A 20,086-nucleotide genomic window follows, 5' to 3' on the forward strand; every position below is an offset into this window, starting at 1 on the left:
ACAGCATCCAAAGTTGTCTTCAATGAGGATGTAAAGCTATTGACGAGATACTCTATCTCACTCACAGAGTTTAGGTAGCTACTCTGCACTGTGTTGGTATATGGCATTAGAGAACATAAAGAAGGAATCATATCCTTAAACCTAGTTACAGCGCTTTCTGAAAGACTTCTAGTGTAATGAAACTTATTCCCCACTGCTGGGTAGTCCATCAGAGTAAATGTAAATGTTATTAAGAAATGATCAGACAGAAGGGAGTTTTCAGGGAATACTGTTAAGTCTTCAATTTCCATACCATAAGTCAGAACAAGATCTAAGATATGATTAAAGTGGTGGGTGGACTCATTTACATTTTGAGCAAAGCCAATTGAATCTAATAATAGATTAAATGCACTGTTGAGGCTATCATTCTCAGCATCTGTGTGGATGTTAAAATCGCCCACTATAATTATCTTATCTGAGCTAAGCACTAAGTCAGACAAAAGGTCTGAAAATTCAAAGAGAAACTCACAGGAACGACCAGGTGGACGATAGATAATAACAAATAAAACTGGTTTTTGGGACTTCCAATTTGGATGGACAAGACTAAGAGTCAAGCTTTCAAATGAATTAAAGCTCTGTCTGGGTTTTGGATTAATTAATAAAATGGAATGGAAGATTGCTGCTAATCCTTCGCCTCGGCCCATGCTACGAGCGTTCTGGCAGTTAGTGTGACTCGGGGGTGTTGACTCATTTAAACTAACATATTCATCTTGCTGTAACCAGGTTTCTGTAAGGCAGAATAAATCAATATGTTGATCAATTATTATATCATTTACTAACAGGGACTTAGAAGAGAGAGACCTAATGCTTAATAGACCACATTTAATTGTTTTAGTCTGTGGTGCAGTTGAAGATGCTATATTATTTTTTCTTTATGAATTTTTATGCTTAAATAGATTTTTGCTGGTTATTGGTGGTCTGGGAGCAGGCACCATCTCTACGGGGATGGGGTAATGAGGGGATGGCAGGGGGAGAGAAGCTGCAGAGAGGTGTGTAAGACTACAACTCTGCTTCCTGGTCCCAACCCTGGATAGTCACAGTTTGGAGGATTTAAGAAAATTGGCCAGATTTCTAGAAATGAGAGCTGCTCCATCCAAAGTGGGATGGATGCCGTCTCTCCTAACAAGACCCGGTTTTCCCCAGAAGCTTTGCCAATTATCTATGAAGCCCACCTCATTTTTTGGACACCACTCAGACAGCCAGCAATTCAGGGAGAACATGCGGCTAAACATGTCACTCCCGGTCCGATTGGGGAGGGGCCCAGAGAAAACTACAGAGTCTGACATTGTTTTTGCAAAGTTACACACCGATTCAATGTTAATTTTAGTGACCTTCGATTGGCGTAACCGGGTGTCATTACTGCCGACGTGAATTACAATCTTACCAAATTTACGCTTAGCCTTAGCCAGCAGTGTCAAATTTCCTTCAATGTCGCCTGCTCTGGCTCCCAGAAGACAACTGACTATGGTTGCTGGTGTCGCTAACTTCACATTTCTCAAAACAGAGTCGCCAATAACCAGAGTTTGATCCTCGGCGGGTGTGTCGCCGAGTGGGGAAAAACCGTTAGAAATGTGAACCGGTTGTACACGGGGCTTCTGTTTAGGGCTACGCTTCCTCCTCACAGTCACCCAGTCGGCCTGCTTTCCTGGCTGCTCGGGATCTGCTGGAAGGGAACTAACGGCGGCTAAGCTACCTTGGTCCGCACTGACTACAGGGGCCTGGCTAGCTGTAGAATTTTCCACGGTGCGGAGCCGAGTCTCCAATTCGCCCAGCCTGGCCTCCAAAGCTACGAATAAGCTACACTTATTACAAGTACCATTACTGCTAAAGGAGGCCGAGGAATAACTAAACATTTCACACCCAGAGCAGAAAAGTGCGGGAGAGACAGGAAAAGCCGCCATGCTAAACCGTCTAAGAGCTAGTAGCTGCGCTAAGCTAGCGGATTCCTAAAAACACACAAAGTGAATAATGTGTAAATAATTTAGAGGTGATTCAGCAGATGGAGTGCTTTAGTTAAGACACGTGAAGATTACACTGTGAAACAAATCGTTATCTAGATCAATCTAACTGCGCAGATTAAACAGCTAACAGATACAGCAAAACACTGCTGTGCTCTGAAACAGGAAGTGATACAATACCGCAGTGAGAGCCAACCACCAGTAGAGGCAAGACATCAACAACATCAAGAACACATGGAATATTATAAATGAAATAATAAATAAGAGTAAAAATGTTAGAGATTATCCTTCATTTTTTCATTTAAATAGTAACAATATGATTAATAACAACAAGTCTATTGCTAACTACTTTAATGAATATTTTGTTAATGTTGGGAAAAATCTTGCTAGTAGTATTGACTCATCGAATAACAACTTCTGGGTCAATAATACATCATTTAATAAATCTATGTCAATGTTTATTGGTGGCACTGATGAGAGAGAAATAATTGATTTGGTTTTTGTTTCCATAAGTAAGAAATCGACTGATTTTAACAGTTTGGATATGGCTTTATTGAAAGAATTATTGACAGTGTACTAAAACCTTTCAATTACATTTGCAATTTGTCACTGAGCACTGGTACATTTCCCTCTCAAATGAAAATAGCCAAAGTAATACCTCTGCTTAAATCCCGTGATAAACACACCCTTTCTAATTATAGACCCATTTCACTTTTGCCACAATTTTCCAAACTTTTTGAAAAAATTTTTGCTAAGAGACTGCAGGACTATTTATCAAAATACGACATACTCTGCGAAGAACAATACGGATTCAGAAAGTCTCGGACTACATCACTTGCTGTGATGGATTTGGTGGAAAATATAGCGACTGCAATTGATAATAAACAATACACAGTAAGCATTTTCTTTGATTTAAAGAAAGCATTTGACACAGTTAATCATGGAATACTGTTATCTAAACTGCAGCAATACGGAATCAGAGGTCTGGCATATGATTGGATTAATAGTTATTTACATGTAGATTTCAGTATGTTCACTTTAACAATATCGATTCTGAACTCCGGGAAATTACGTGCGGTGTGCCGCAGGGATCAGTATTGGATCCATTGTTATTTTTACTGTATATTCATGATATAAGCTGGGTGTCGAGATCACTGAGGTGTGTCCTTTTTGCTGATGACACAACTGTGTTTTGCAGTGGTGATAATGTCGAACAGCTTCTGGACATGGTGGAGAACGAATTGGGAAAGTTTGAGGCTTGGTTTGATGCTAATAAATTGTCACTCCACCTTGAGAATACTAAATGTATTATATTTGGAAATAAACAATTACCTAAATTTAAAAATAAACAATACGGAAATTGAGGTAGTAACAGAGAATAAATTCCTTGGTGTTATAATTGACAATAAGCTAAGTTGGAAAGTACATATAAACTATATTAAATCAAAAATGTCTAAATCTATCGCCATCTTGTATAAAGCCAAAGACACACTATCAGGGGAAGGGTTACTTACTTTATACCATTCATTAATAGCACCATACATGACATATTGCATTGCGTTGTGGGGAAATACTTATAAATCAAACAATAATCAAATATTCCTTCTACAAAAACGAGCCATACATATCATCTGCAATAAACATTTTCGTGAACCAACTCATTCCCTATTTATTTCTTTGAATATAATAAAATTTAGAGACATGGTGGAGTACACTACACTACAGATTTTGTTTAAAGCAAAAAACCAAGCCTTGCATAAACATGTCCAGAGGCTGTTTGAAATGAGGGATTCTGAGTATAGTTTACGTGACTGTGTATTATTTAAGAAACCATTAATTCGCACTAATGTAAAAGGTTTTTGTGTATCCGTGACAGGGGTGAAGATGTGGAATGAGCCTCCTATTGAGATCAAAACGTGTGGTACTCTGGCATGTTTTAAGCAATTCTGCAAAAAAGTAATTGTTTCAAAATACTGTAGTGGGATTCGTCGTGAAGTGACTGTGTCAAGTATATAATGTTAGCTTGTATGTATGTATGTATGCATGCTTAGGTATATGTGGGTATGACCTGTAACATGACTGGGAAGCATATGTGATGGTATATGTACAAGTATTTGTGTGTATATATATATATATATATATATATATATATATGTGTGTGTGTGTGTATATGTATGTATATATGTGTTTGCATACATGTGTGTGTGTGTGTGTGTGTGTGTGTGTGTGTGTGTGTGTGTGTGTGTGTGTGTGTGTGTGTGTGTGTGTGTGTGTGTGTGTGTGTGTGTGTGTGTGTGTGTGTGAATCTAATTAGTAGTGAGTGTATTTATTGATTTCGTGGAATAAGGGGTGGGTCTTGATAAGTTATGCTTCTACCCACCCCCTTTCGGTCACATGGGTTTTGATTTTGGTCAGTTTTTGGATTATTGCATTTTGTTTTCTGTTTTGCTGTATTGTTGTTTTGTTATGTGTTTGTAAATATTGTATTTCTTTTTTATTTAACCATGTGTGTCAAAATAAAATAATGCAATTCAATTTCACATCATCAATAAATGCACAAGTTTACGTTGATATTTTGGACACTTTTCTTATCCCATCAATTGAAAGGATGTTTGGGGATGATGAAATCATTTTTCAAGATGATAATACATCTTGCCATAGAGCAAAAACTGTGAAAAACATTCCTTGCAAAAAAGACACATAGGGTCAATGTCATGGCCTGCAAATAGTCCGGATCTTAATCCAATTGAAAATCTTTGGTGGAAGTTGAAGAAAATGGTCCATGACAAGGCTCCAACCTGCTTCCTAAAAAAGTAACCATTACTGACTGCCACAATTTTTTTTCCTGATTTCTTATAGTGTTTCTTAAAGCCAGAAAGTTGCCATTTGAAATGACTTTAGTTTTGTGTCATGTCTGTGATCTGCTTTTTTCTACAAAATTAAACAACTGAATGAACATCCTCCGAGGCCGGTGATTCCATAATTTTTGCCAGGGGTTGTACCAGTTTAGTGCTATTTTCTGCCTCTGTGGAAGTGCGTTCTGTTCTCTACTGCAGGTGTGGCGCGGCTCAAAAACAGAGTCATTTAACATTATTATTATTTTTTTTAGTTTTTATTTTTTTGTCTTGGTGGATCAGTTTCATTGTGTACAGATGCTGCTGAGTCTGGCTGTGGTAAAGGCTGCCCTGAACGAAACGCCGTGACTCATTAAACTTTTAAACCTCCGATTGCTCCGATCAGGTCCGCTGATTTGATCAGACCTGATCGATCAGGGCATTTGATGAGCACACTGACATGCAGCGAGTGTGCTTTTATTTAAAGTCACAGGTCTGATCAGACCTGATTGATCAGGGCGTTTGATGAGCACACTGACATGCAGCGAGTGCGCTTTTATTTAAAGTCACAGGTCTGATCAGACCTGATTGATCAGGGCGTTTGATGAGCACACTGACATGCAGCCAGTGCGCTTTTATTTAAAGTCACAGGTCTGATCAGACACACAGAGAGAGAAAGTGAGGGAGCGCACGCGCGCGCGAGAGAGTGAGCGACCGACCTGCTGTTTCTGGATTTCTAAGTTGAGGTTCGATTCCCTGTTCTGAACACACAGGTGCTGTGTGCTCATGTTCTCATGTTCACCAGCTGACACACTCAGTTTTTGGTCGTGTACAGAAGCACAGTGTTGCACAGATTTGCATGCAGTAACGCTGTGCTGCACAGCGCTGTCCAGGGCTCTACGCCGAAAAAAATTAAACATGTTTAATTTCTTCCGTCCTACGCGCATAGCCCTCAACATACTGCTGCGTACAGAGCAAAAACTCCATGTAGAGCTGCTAAAAGTGGGCGTAGAGCTGCTCAACTCAGTGTTGACGATATGCTGCAATGAGCAGCTCTACAAATACGCCACTGTGAAAGGGGCTTAAAGTTTGCAGATGACACCTCCCTCACAGGGCTTGTCTGTGAAGGGGATTAATCTGATAGAGGCTCAACCAGGGGTGGGCAGTGAGGGCCAAGACAATGCAGGTTTTCTTTGCAACCAATCATCTCAGTAGCTGGGTTTGCTGATGAGCTTCTTCCCTGAACATAAACACCTGAACATCAAAGAAACCACCTGCTGAGGTGATTGATAGAAAGGGAAACCTGCGGTGTCTTGGCCCTTCATGGCAGATGATTGCTCACCCCTGAGCTAGACTTTGAATGTCTGGTGTCCTGGTGTAGCCAAAATATCAAATACTTTATCTAAATGCTCTAAAGACAGTTGAGATGGTTGTAGTCTCTAGAAACTACCCAGCCCCAACCATCCATTCACCCTATGTGACTCCACAGCTGACAGTGTGGCCTTTCTTTCCTTTCTGGGGCACCATCATCACCCAAGGCCTCAAGTAGAAGTTGGACATCCCTCCTTCATAAAGACGGTACACGAGGATGTACTTCCCACAGCAGCTAAAGAAAATCAGCATCCCAAAGCCAATGACAATTCACTTCTACTCACTTCCATCACCAGGGCCATGCTCAGATCTTCCATCACCATCTGGTACTCTGCTGCCACTGTGAAGGATAGATGCAAAAAAAAAAAAAAAAAGACTTTGGCTGGTGCCTTCCACACTAGTCAAATAATGTTTGAATTGGCTCCCTCTAACATTAGGCTGTGGTTGATCAGGACTAAAAGCTCATGGCACAACAATTCCTTTTTTCCCCTGATTGCATTTGACCTCACTGTTAAAACCATATACTTTACAAACCCCACGTGATGTCACAAACAGGTTTTCTATTGAGACCTGGAAGAGCTGTTTTGAAGCTCAAAAAGTGCTTTTGTGGCAAGTTGGCAGTACTTAGTCTACTTATGTCACAACCAACCCATGAATGGGTTAAGAGGTGGAAAATGGGTGAAATCCTACATGAGGTGGGATGAATGGACCATGAACATGCTGTCATCTTAAGGCGCCTTGGCACTTGCACGAATTTGATCTGCGCACTTGCACACACTTATCACAAACCACTGTAAACTGTGCACGGCTTTGTGCAAGTGTGCAAAGAAAATTTTGAAATGTTCAAAATCTGTCATGCATTAAGTACGTGAACTTCACATGAACATTGCGCAAACAATTAGAAAACATTGCATGTGAGTACGAGTGATTGCATCAGCGCACCGCATCACAGCGCAGGTCATCTGAATGATTATGATGAGATGTTAAATCTATCATCAATATAATTTTACAGATACTCATAAGAAGGAATGAATATGTTTTACCAAGCTATAACATAAATATTACAAATATTACCTTTTATAGTATTCCAAATGTGTTCTCCATCTCATGAAGCACACAAGAGAGAGGAAAAAAAAAAACACCAGCTGGAACGGTCCTTTGTGATTAAAAAAGCGATTAGGTGTTTCTAATATAACCACTGAGTGGATCCTTGTCATTTGATTGGTGCTTTGTATGTCATGTGACATGGATTATTCATCCCATTTGTGTTGCGTTGTATTTAGAGTGCAATTTGGTTCCATTTATTGTGCAGATTTGGTTCTATATGTTTAGTACCATTGCACTCTGCAAATCCCACCCACTAGTGTGGCCAGTGCTTAGCTAAACATGCTGAGTTTGTTTTGCTGACTGACAATTTGGAGGAGCTAATTGATGGTGCAAACACACTCCAAACACACACACGCGCACGTGCGCACACACAAAACAAATCCATTGCGCTGTAAGCCGTCTGAAGGCATGAAGAGCTGTTAGGAGGAAATTAGAATGAAAAGCTGGACTGATTTCTGATGTGATTTTTTTTTGTGTGTCTTTTTTGGGGGAAGTACACTAAGTTGGTGCACGACATCATCAGAATTATTAATGGATTCCTATTTAAAGTTTGTGTTGGATTGTTGATGTCAGAGCAGCAGTGATGCACCAAAGCTGGACAAATTCCTGACATGATTTTTCGCTGGAGTGAGGACATATACAAACTCGTTTTCTTTTTTGGAAGTACACAAAGTCTGTGCAGTGACACACCAAAATGTAAGTTCTGTTTCTGTTGTTTATAAATTAATATAATATCAAATTACACGGATCTATTTTAGTCGTTATATAAAACAAATGATGAATATTTTTGCATTCTTTCAATGGAATGAATATTTAATGTGGTGAAATATTCATACTATTGAACTCAAACATTCATTATTTGTACAGTCACTTGCCCAGTTTCGGACCATTGCCAGTTCTGGATCACTGCTGTAGTTTTTGTGCCGCCGTTTCTCGTAATCAGCACGAATAAGCTAATACTTGGTACCAATGGAAAGATTGATGTTTTGTCTACAAACGACCACAAGCTCGACTGGATCCAGCCGTCCTTGTGATCAGCAGAGGAATCAAAACATCCCGGTGTCTGCGGTGTGCACACTTTTTCTGACTCACTCATTCCTGCAAGTTTTAAAGTAACGATCTCTAAAATGTAGCAAAGGTGAGTTAGCCGTTCGGTGTTTTGGGTTTTAGAGTGGGAAAATACTTACTTACTTGGGTAGAAAATGTCAGTGTGTTATGTCTTGCTGTTTAATTGCTGCGCACATTTATCTCCGACGCGAAAATTTGCCAGTTCCGGATCACTTGAAGCAGCAGCCTCGTGTCTGTAGTTGTGAGCCGTGTGTACTTTGGGGGTCATCTCGACATCACAAATGGACATGAATGTGGGGGCTTTTACTTTTTAATTCGGGAGAAATCTCACCTCCACACTTCATTTTTTGCTCGTAAAAACGTATAACGGCACTTTTCGAAACGAAGCAAATTCTCATTTAATAAGTGTAATTTATATCATTTTGCCAGATATATATATATATATATATATATATCATTTTGCCAGATGCCAGGAATGACCCCAAAGTGAGGCAGAGTGTCGTGATCCGGAACAGGCAAAAGTGATCCGTTTCTGGCAAATGTTTGCACCACACTTAATGTGGCTTCACACTTTAAGTAGAAGCGCTACTCTATCCAGACTTTTTCAGCTAAATAACATCCAAATACCCAATACAACAATATACAATAAAGAGCATTCAGTTGCATTATGGCTCCGTATAGCGGGACTTTAAAAAAGGTGATCTGGAACTGGGCAACCGTCTGTCTGTGAACCTTGCTCCCAAAGTGCTGTAGCCCAAGCGCGTGCCTCACCCCGAAGCAAATGAATCACGTAAGCCACCTTGCTGGAGTCAGACGCGTACATCACGGGACGTTGTGCAAAGACGAGCGCACGTCTCCACACAACCTCCGTACGGCTCTGGGGGGCTTATGTATGCTTCAGGGGATGGTGGGGGGGGTCGTTGAATGACCAGTGGAATGTCTGTATTCGGCACCGGGTCGGCAGGAGGAGGAGCTGCAGCAGCGCCCTGAGCGCGCGCTTCCACCTGCGCGGTGAGAGCCTCCATCCTGCGATTAAGGATGACGTTTTGCTCGGTCATCAGGTCCATCCGCGCGGTAAAGGCGGTGAGGACATGCTGCAACTCACCAATCACGCCTCCAGCCGACGCCTGTGCTCTTCCATTGGCTGTCCAACAGATGGTTGACGCCCCTCGGGATCCATGACATTGGCCGAGATATCCTGTTGGGGAAAGTGTAGTGACACGGACCCACAAAAGGGGGTGCAAATGAACGGTCAATAGATGAGCCAAAACGTAACAATTTAATGTTGTGAATGTACACAACGACTATACAGACAATCAGAATATGATAGCAGTCAATACACAAATGTGACGTGTGGGCAGGCTCGAGGATAGAAGACGTCTGTCCTGAGAAGAGTCGGAACCACACGATTTCCGCCGCCACCGAACCTGGTGAATACTGGAGCCGCCAAGTCCCGAATTCCCAGGTGATCACCGTCCCCGACTGTCGGATCTGGTACTGCTGGTGAGGAGCACAAACAGTGAGATGTGGGTGTGTGCACACCCAGTAACATAAACAGTCAGAAGGTGGAAAGTCACCTCCACCTCTAATCACACACTCGTGCAGCTCCTGTTAACCACTTATCTGGTTGGAGTGTGAAGCGAAGCCGTCGCTGATCACACCAAATGCCAATCCCACAGATAAGGAAACACTTACAGGAAAACCGCTGCAAAGAAGTTCAGACTATTAGTCAGTGTTTTCGGTTCAGCAGAGAATTACCTTCACAGGTAGATGATATCTCGGCAATGAGGTGGAGATGACGTCCGGGTTTTATGGAGTAGTATGATGAAGTGTAGATGGGTGACAGCTGTCATGAGATAATGAGTGACAGCTGTCACCCCAAGGCTGTGTCCGTGGCGGCAGCGCCCTCTCGTGCCTGAAGCCTGCACTTCAGGCAGGGCGCCCTCTGGTGGTGGGCCAGCAGTACCTCCTCTTCTGGCGGCCCACACAACAGAAAGACGGGTTTGTCCCACGTGTATTTCTTGGCCCACCCTTAGCCCAGTTTCTAAGAGCGGGCATTGGTGTTTAACCGTTTGGGGCAGTCTCTCTGCTGATGCTCGTTTGAGCCACAGACAAACCACTCTCCGCGGACCAGTCTCCTTTGTCTATTAGTGGCTCTGACTTTAGCCCTGCTCGTGTCCATAGCATCGTCAGCAGGGGGAGCTGTCGCCAAACGGAGCGCTGAGGCAGTGGAGCGTGGGGATGGCGGTACCTTTTCGGAACCGGAAGGGAGAGGGATGGCGCGTACCCGACCACGCCCTTCGTCTCGCTCCCGACGGCGTTCCTCTAACCGATTGTCTAATCGTATGACCAGATCAATAAGCCCATCTAAATCCCGCGGCTCATCCTTAGCCACCAGATGCTCCTTCAGGACTGACGACAGTCCGTTTACGAAGGCGGCGCGGAGTGCAGCGGTATTCCAGCCGGACCTCGCAGCCGCGATGCGGAAGTCGACCGCATACTCAGCTGCACTCCGGCGCCCCTGTCTCATTGACAGCAGTGCCGTAGAAGCAGTCTCGCCTCTGTTTGGGTGATCAAATACTGTTTTTAACTCCCTCACAAACCCAGTATAAGACGTAAGGAGCCATGAATTCTGCTCCCAGAGTGCCGTAGCCCAGGCGCGTGCCTCGCCTCGAAGCAAATTAATTACATAAGCCACCCTGCTGGCGTCCGATGCGTACATCACGGGACACTGTGAAAAGACGAGCGAACACTGCATTAAAAAGTCCGCGCGCGTCTCCACACAACCTCCGTACTGCTCTGGGGGACTTATGTATGCTTCAGGGGGTCGTTGAATGACCAGTGGAATGTCTATATTCGGCACTGGGTCAGCAGGAGAAGGAGCTGCAGCAGCGCCCTGAGCGCGCGCTTCCACCTGCACGGTGAGAGCCTCCATCCTACGATTGAGGATGACGTTCTGCTCGGTCATTAGATCCAACCGAGCAGTAAAGGCGATGAGGATTTGCTGCAACTCACCAATCACGCCTCCTGCAGACGCCTGTGGACCCTGCTCTTCCATTGGCTGTTCAACAGATGGTTGACGCCCCTCGGGATCCATGACAATGGCCGAGATATCCTGTTGGGAAAGTGTAATGACACGGACCCACAACAGGGGGTGTAAATGAACGGACAATAGATGAGTCAAAAATACAACACTTTACTGTTGTGAAATGTGCACAACGAAATACAGACAAATGCAGAATTTGGTTCACAATCAAAATATACAAAGTGACGTGTGGGTAGGCTCGAGGATAGGAGACGTCCGTCCCGAGTAGAACCGGATCCCACACGATTTCCACTGCCACCGAACCCGGAGGATACTGGAGTCGCCACGTCCTGAGTCCCCAGGTGGTCACCGTCTCCAACTGTTGGATCTGGTACTGCTGGCAGGAAGCAGAAGACAGAAGTAATGAGTGTGTGAAAAACACACCCAGTAAACAGTCAGCAAGTTCTTTTTGTGTTAGTCGGGTGGGAAAGACACCTCCACCTCAAGTACACAGTTTATGCAGAGTCTGTAATCCTACTTATAGAAGTTCGGAGTGAGGAGTGAAGTGCGTCACTCCTCCACCATCCGCAAACCCAGCCTCCAGCTGAAAGTAGCGATCCAGACACCTGCAAATAGTTCAACACACACGAAAACACGTAACGTGCGACAACACAACAACGGCTGAGAATTTACCGTGAAGGTAGATGATATCTCGGCGACGAGGTGGAGATGTCGTCCGGCTTTTGTGTGTGTGGGTGATGACCAGGTGATTGGTGACAGCTGTCATAGTTGATGAGTGACAGCTGTCACCCCGGCTGTTCCTGTGAGGCGGCAGCGCCCTCTCGTGCCTGAAGCTCGCACTCCAGGCAGGGCGCCCTCTGGTGGTGGTGGGCCAGCAGTACCTCCTCTTCAGCGGCCCACACAACATTAACATGGGTTTCCATGTATGGACAGTAAACAAAAACTGCAACTTTATCTTCTTCAGGGTGTGCCTTATTTTGGACAGCTGGAGGTTGCCACTTGGTTAAAACCTAAGCACCATTGTCTCTCATGTTGTATACTATCAGTCCAAAGCAAATTGCATGTAAAAACCTGCTTGGCAATAAACATGATAAAAGTTGCAATATACCTGACTCAACTGATATACTTATGCATTAAAATTTCTTTCCATTTAATTGTGTTTTTAGATGTTGCTTGTAGTTTAATTATGCATTGTTTGTGATTGTGCATGGATGACAGTGATGTTGGCTTTATGGTGTTGATTTAAAAAGTTAATCTCAGGACAATCATTGCAACTATGTCTAAGTATAAAGAAGTGACACTTTTCTTTTGCCATTTCAGCCCCTGCACACACAAAAGAAAAGATTTTAAAGTTTGTTCAGATTCACACACAGAGGACAAGATGAAATTACAGCTTTCTATATTTTTCTCATTAAACAAAAGGAACACTGGCCACATTGCTTTTGGCAAACCATCATTTAAGATTCACTTTTGTTTGCTTTAACAGAGTTAAAGTGGTTTTAACCCATTTTTTTTTCTTTAAAATGTGGTGTTCAGGCTCTTCAAGCTGTAACTATAAAGAATTACAGTGATATGGTTCCATAGAGGAGTTTTGGGATTGTTTTTACTCTTAGGTGAGCTAAATGCATAAAGTGTAAATGAGAGAACTGTTTACTCAGTAATCGGCTGGATAGCTCCATCAATTGGTCCAACACTCTCCCATAAAATGTTACTCCAAACAACCTTGTCTGAAATCTGCAGATTCTATTCATCCAAACACATTTTGGCAAGAGACTCCAGCTGTGTTAGGCTGTCCTCGGAATCACAAGGTCAACTCTTCCAGGGGAAAAGCAAAATCAACAGCCCTGGAATTCAGCAGATGGATCTTTTGTTCATCGTCCCATGGATTACTTGTTTTTAAACTGCTAAGTAGCATGTGAGCATATGTAAGATGGATTTCATACCTTTGAGAACATGAAGTAGTTAATATACATGAAATAGCGAGACATATTTTCTTCAAAAGTACACTTTTAAAATGAAGGTTCAAAGTTCATACAGAAAATGAAACTGCTTTATACCACTTCTCAGTGTAAATAACAAAAGAGAAACTATGTTCCAGGCACAACAACCTTGTACTTAAGGTGTGATACCCGTGTGTGCACAATCTCAGGTTCACACACCACAAAGCAGAGGTTTGATGTTTGCACAATCAAACATTTGCCCAATGTCACCTGAGGTATTTTTTAATGCTGATGTAATTAAAACATAACTGAATGCTTACATGAAAGCTATAAGGCCTTTCAAATTTCACAAAACTGAGAAAATTTGGTTTCTACTGAAATCCAAGCATTATAATGTAGGTATATTTTTGTAACATGTTTGAAAATTACTGCTCATTTTAATGAGGACATATTTATCTAGGGGGAAATTCCATTGTGAATATTGTCTTGTCACCCTCATGCAGATTAACACCTTTGAGGTTTTGTCTGTGACCTATCAATTTTAAATTTAATTTTAACTTATTTAATTTTAATTTATTTTCATTTATATAGCACCAAATCACAACAGAGTTGCCTCAAGGCACTTGACACAAGTAAGGTCTAACCTTACTACCCCCCAGAGCATCAGTGGTAAGGAAAAACTCTCTCTGAGGAAGAAACCTCAAGCAGACCAGACTCAAAGGAGTGACCCTCTGCTTGGGCCATGCTACAGACATACTTTACAGAACTCTCAAAACAAATATACAGGAAAAGCTGTTGGTGCACAGGACAGGAGGGTCTCCAGCACAATTTCCACACCCATCTCTGGATGGAGCTGCACTTTAAACAGAGAGAAAAAATGTTTCTGTGTAGGCTCTCAGTTGTCCAGGTGGTTTCCATAGTAGAGAAGCTTGAATCTTCGACTGGACTGGGTTGCTTGACACGAGGACGTTTCGCTTCAAATCACAGAAGCTTCCTCTGCTAAAATTCTTGCTCTGGTGGTCTGACTTCTGTCTTGACTCTTGTAGAGAAGAATAATCAATAAGTCACAAAAGCTGGAGTTTTAAACCTAACCAGCCCCCTCCTACCAAGAGGCAGACTGCTATAGGCTAGTGACTAAACAATAGCTCTAATTAGCACCTATTGTGCTCTAGTTAGCACTCCTGCTAAATAAGGGAGAGACACTCTTCTTCTTGTCTCCGTCTCCTGTCTACCTGGTCTCTTTGTTCTCTGGGACTTCTGCACTTTGTCCAGGGACCATACTGTGAGGGCTTTCCGGACAAGTTGTTGTTCTTTAGCCCTTCCCTCTGCCGTTATGGGCATCTGTAGGGCTCTGTGTTGAAGCGTCCTGATCACCCCGAGCTTGTGTTCAAGGGGGTGGTTTGAGCCAAAGAGCAGATATTGGTCAGTGTGAGTTGGTTTTCTGTAGACCCCTGTCTGGAGCTGCCTGTTCTCTCCAATTGTAACAACACAGTCCAAGAAGGCTAAATGGTTGTTTCTGGCATCCTCACGTGTGAACTTGATATTGGCGTCCACCGAGTTGATGTGTTCTGTAAAGTCCTCAACTTCCTGTTGCTTGATTTTAACCCATGTGTCATCAACATATCTGAACCAGTGACTGGGAGAGATGCCCGTGAAAGACATCAAGGCTGTCTTCTCCACTCGCTCCATGTACAGACTGGCCACAATGGGGGATACCGGAGACCCCATCGCACAACCATGAATCTGCCTGTAGTAGTTCCCCCTAAACAGGAAATACGTGGTGTTAAAACAGATCTCCAAGAGTTGGCAGATGTGGTCTGGTGTGAGTTTGATCCTTTCAAGTAGAGACACATCCTCCAGCAGTCTCTGCCTCACGGCTGAGACAGCCTCAGCAGTGGGGATGCAGGTGAACAACGAAGTCACATCAAATGACACAATTGTTTCATGTGTCTCCAGCTGCAGGTGCTTGATCTTGTTCACAAAATCTTGTGTGTTCCCCACATGATGGTCTGAGTTACCCAATAGAGGAGCCAAAATCCACTTGAGGTGCTTGGCCAAATTGTACGTGATGGAATCTGTGCTACATACAATGGGCCTCATGTATCAAAGTTGCGCACTTGTGGCATAAATTTACGGTGTAAATTTGAAGTACACCAAAGTTGCCGTGACATGTATCAAGCAGTGCGCACCTGCCCAGATCTGGCGTACGCCTGACGTGGCCTTGATAAATGCGGCGGGTGAAAACAATCGGAATTATAATAAACACGCCCATAAATATGCAGACTCTGCTTCATACACACCCTCATTTTACGACATGGAAGCCAGGAAGACAGCAAAGAAAAAGAACTCCACCAAGCACGACGCGTGCCAATAGAGCGTCAAAAGCAGCCGTCGTATCAATTGTTTTGTAGTATAATCAAAAAAGTGTTACTGTGGTCCCTTGTTTATCGCGGGAGTTCCGTTCTAAAAATAGCCCGTATTACGCGAAATCCGCGACGTAATCAGCGTTATTTTTTATAATTATTATAGATGTTTTAAAGCTATAAAACCCCTCACTACACACTTTATACACTTTCTCAATCAGGCATGTGTGAACACTCTCAAAGTTCAAACCTTAGTAGAAAAATAAGACCAACCTGTTTTCAGGCCCAAACATTTGTTTGAGAAATAAAAATAGAACGTTTTCCTATAAATAATTATGATGGCTTTTAGAACTAGTAAGTCCCTTCGGCTGCTCCCTTGTTTGCACTCGGGGTCGCCACAGCAAATCCAAGGTGGATCTGCATGTTGAATTGGCACAGGTTTTACGCCGGATACCCTTCCTGACGCAACTCCACATTACATGGAGAAATGTGGCAGGGATGGGATTTGAACCTGGAGCCTTCTGCACGGAAACCAAGCGCATTAACCACTTGGCCACCACCCCTGTCACGAATTTAATTTTAACGATCAACGTACGAGGTTGGACACATTAATGGTGACTGACCAGTATTTCACAGTTCCTCTGATTGCGCCTCTTCGTCCTGGCACCGCGCCTTTTTCCACTGAGTCACACCTCGCTGCAGGTGTCTTTTTCCGAGTGAAGAACACAGTTATGAGTAGTTGTTGGCGCTCTTTTTTCTTCTGGGCGAGAAGATTCTTATAAACAGACACGCACACCACAATGCACTGTCAAAAACAGCATGCAAAATTGGACTAAAAAAATCCACGAAACTGCGAGGCCACGAAAGGTGAACCGCGTTATAGTGAGGGACCACTGTATTCTCTTTTCACATGTCAATAATTCTTGACATGTGGATATTTGCTAGCTCAATTAATAAGACACGCCTAATTTTTCAGATTTCTTTATTTTAAAATTTTATTCCTTTATTTATTTTATTGTAACAAACGAATGGAGAAGACAAAACCTGATTGCAGCATGGGCGAAGGGAATGACAACACTACAGTTGTAATTATCAATTTCATTGTCTAAAACGATCACACCACATAAAGTTAAGCTCAGCGCTTCTCTAGCTCCAGGCGCGAAGTCTGGAGAAATTGCAAGCAGCGCTTTCTTTGCGGTCAGCGCTGTGGCCACGGATCGTGCTTGAGACCAACAATCCCGCAAAAGCGGGATTTGTATTAATTATTATGTAGTATAATCAAGAAAGTGTTATTTATGTAACATATGCATTGATTTGTATAATGGCACTGTTCATCATGTCAGGAAGTTTCACAACCTTTTAGTGCAGAAAAGGCATACTTTCAGTGGGAGTATTTTTAAAGATACACCCAGACAAGTTAGTGACAACAGGGAAAATTGGGTAAAGAATCTCTCCAACAGGGTTCTTACACAGACAGAAAAGGATGAGCTCGCTAAAGTATTACATTTCTCAGTGACCCCTAAACATATACTGACAGTAGATTACATCACTGCAGTAGAGTCAGCCATTAAACATAACAGTTTGTCAGAGTCAGAAGCTGGGGACCTCCAACTAAGAGTCACAGCAGTGCTGAACAGTGCTAAGCCTCCTCCGTCCAACATCACAGGAGAAGAAAGGAAAGCTTTGTCAGCACTGCAAAAGTACCAAAGCATCCTTATCCTGCCAGCAGATAAAGGCAGATGCACGGTGGTCCTGAACACATCGGATTACGAGGCCAAGATCAATCACTTGCTCAGTGACTCCAATACATACGAACATCTGAAGAGAGACCCCACGAGCAGCTATAAGAAGAAAATCATTAGCTACCTCCAAAACCTGGAGAAAGAGGGACTCATCGACAGGCAGACATACTACAGACTGTACCCGGAGGACACCACTCCATGCATCTATGGACTGCCAAAAATCCACAAACAGGACGTGCCACTCAGACCTATTGTAAGTAGCACAGATTCCATCACATACAATTTGGCCAAGCACCTCAAGTGGATTTTGGCTCCTCTAGTGGGTAACTCAGACTACCATGTGGAGAACACACAAGATTTTGTGAACAAGATCAAGGAGCTGCAGCTGGAGACACATGAAACAAGCGTGTCATTTGATGTGACTTTGTTGTTCACCTGCATCCCCACTGCTGAGGCCGTCTCAGCGGTGAGGCAGAGACTGCTGGAGGATGTGTCTCTCCTTGAAAGGACCAAACTCACAGACAGTGTTAACCTGCTAATTAGCATGTGAGTATATGTAAAATGGACTTCATACGGCTTGATCATCTGATGGTTGCACTGCTCATACATGGGGCTGGATAATCTGATCACTGAGGCTGGATCATCTGATCACTGCGCTCCACTGTCCGCCACCCTGCTACAGAACTGTTTTTCTGGAGAGACAGACAGAAAGTGCACATGCGACGGGGGGTGGGGGTTGGGCGCAGCTGCTGTGTAATGCTTTACTGTCAGGACCTGCTTTACCTCCCCTTTGGATTACATGCAGTATGTCATCCAATATTTATACCAATATATCGTCCTTAGCCTCCTGATTACGGGTTGACTGTAATACACTGTGGACTGGTGGCTATTATCGGTGTCCGCAGTGGTAATATAGGTTCCAGATGTGCACATCAGTGTTCTGATAGCTGTAATACTATGAACACACACAATTACATGCACTGCAGTTATTCAATCATCAGAGGACACTGGTTTAGATGTTCACAGTTCATAGTTTGAATACCATCCGATATCAAGCAGGAAGATGCGGGAGGTCCTCAAAAGACAGCTGACCACAGTGCTCGTTCTGCCACACCCTTCCCCTTGTTTGCCTTCTACCCAGACTTTGGGTGGTGATCGGACTGCACCCGCAAAGCATTTGAGTGCATTCCTTTTATTCCTACTACATTCTGGGTCTTCATACTGTGTTCCAACTACATTTGAACTGCATTCATAAGCATACGCACGGGATGTGCACGAATCAATCAAGGCAGGATCCGCCCACATTCGGAGTAGTTGAATAGCATTAATATACGGATGTTCAAATGTCTGACCCTCCCAACTGCCCCTTGAATTTGAGCTTTTTTCCCCCATTCTGGCTGATGCGGCTTGATTCCTGCTAATTCCTGCTCTAGTATGACGGGGCCCTTAGCTTTCGAATGCAACTACAACAGGAGTGAATCCTTAAAAAAAAAAAAAAAAAAAAAAAAAATCCAACCTGGATTGGGAACAGAAATTCAGTAAAAACAGAGAGGAGGATGGAATTAGGATGGATGGAGTTTGACTCTAAGGGCCTCGTCACACGTGAGCATGAATGCCGTACGAATCACACTAACTGAAAAAACAAACAGAATTCCAGCTGCATTCATATGGGACAGACATTTGTACAGCCGTGTATGAATGCCATACGAATACGCAGAATGTGGTACGAACTTGGTTCAAATGATTCGCACACATTTGGAGTGCAGCAGCTCCTGAATCTACATCGACTAACCTCAGTTCAGGTCAAATGCGGACACAAACACACCACATAATGCAACAAAATAAAGACAAAGAATAAAAAGAACACAGCATGAAACCCCACAATCCCAGCAGAATCCAAAAATCCCCTCCACTGCTGTACGTGCCACCCAAGTGGAAGGCAGGTGGGGAGCGGCGTGGTAGGGCGAGTGCTGTAGTCCACTCCTTGCTGAGTGTTGAATGATATCCAACCCATGGACTGATTACATATAAAACAGGGTCCCCTGACCATTGCATCACTGGAATGCATGTGTGATCGGATTATTATGGACATCTGATCAAAAACATGCACACCCATAGCCATTATTACTGGCAGGGGTGAAAGTAAGATTAAATTCTTGCAGGAACTGTGCTATTCAAAGATTTTTTGCTTGCACACTTTGTGCATCACATCGTATTAATGATATTAAAGACTGCTCTTCACCCACCTGTGGCATTGAGCAGAGATGCTCCACAGGGGAAGACAATTATTATCAGCTTTAGGTTGCAGGCAAGATTACTTTATACAGCACGTTTCAGCCAAGCTGCAATCACAAGCCAGGCGGATGTGTTGACTTGATCCACACCGCAGAGGGTTGTCCAAGAAGCGGTGAAGAAAGGCAAAACCAAGGACCTGCACTCATTGCTGCTGTAGCAGAAAGCTGTGATCAAACAGCCAACATCTTAAGATGAGACCATGGGGTTCCTTCAAACCAAGATAAACTCCATACAGCAAGGCCTGGTATATCTCCAGGTGTCAAAGAGGAGACATTTTAAGCCATACACGGCTTGGATCTGTCAACAAAACCCACCATATTCAG

Source organism: Thalassophryne amazonica, chromosome 3 (assembly GCF_902500255.1).
Source record: "Thalassophryne amazonica chromosome 3, fThaAma1.1, whole genome shotgun sequence".
Taxonomy (NCBI): Eukaryota; Metazoa; Chordata; class Actinopteri; order Batrachoidiformes; family Batrachoididae; genus Thalassophryne; species Thalassophryne amazonica.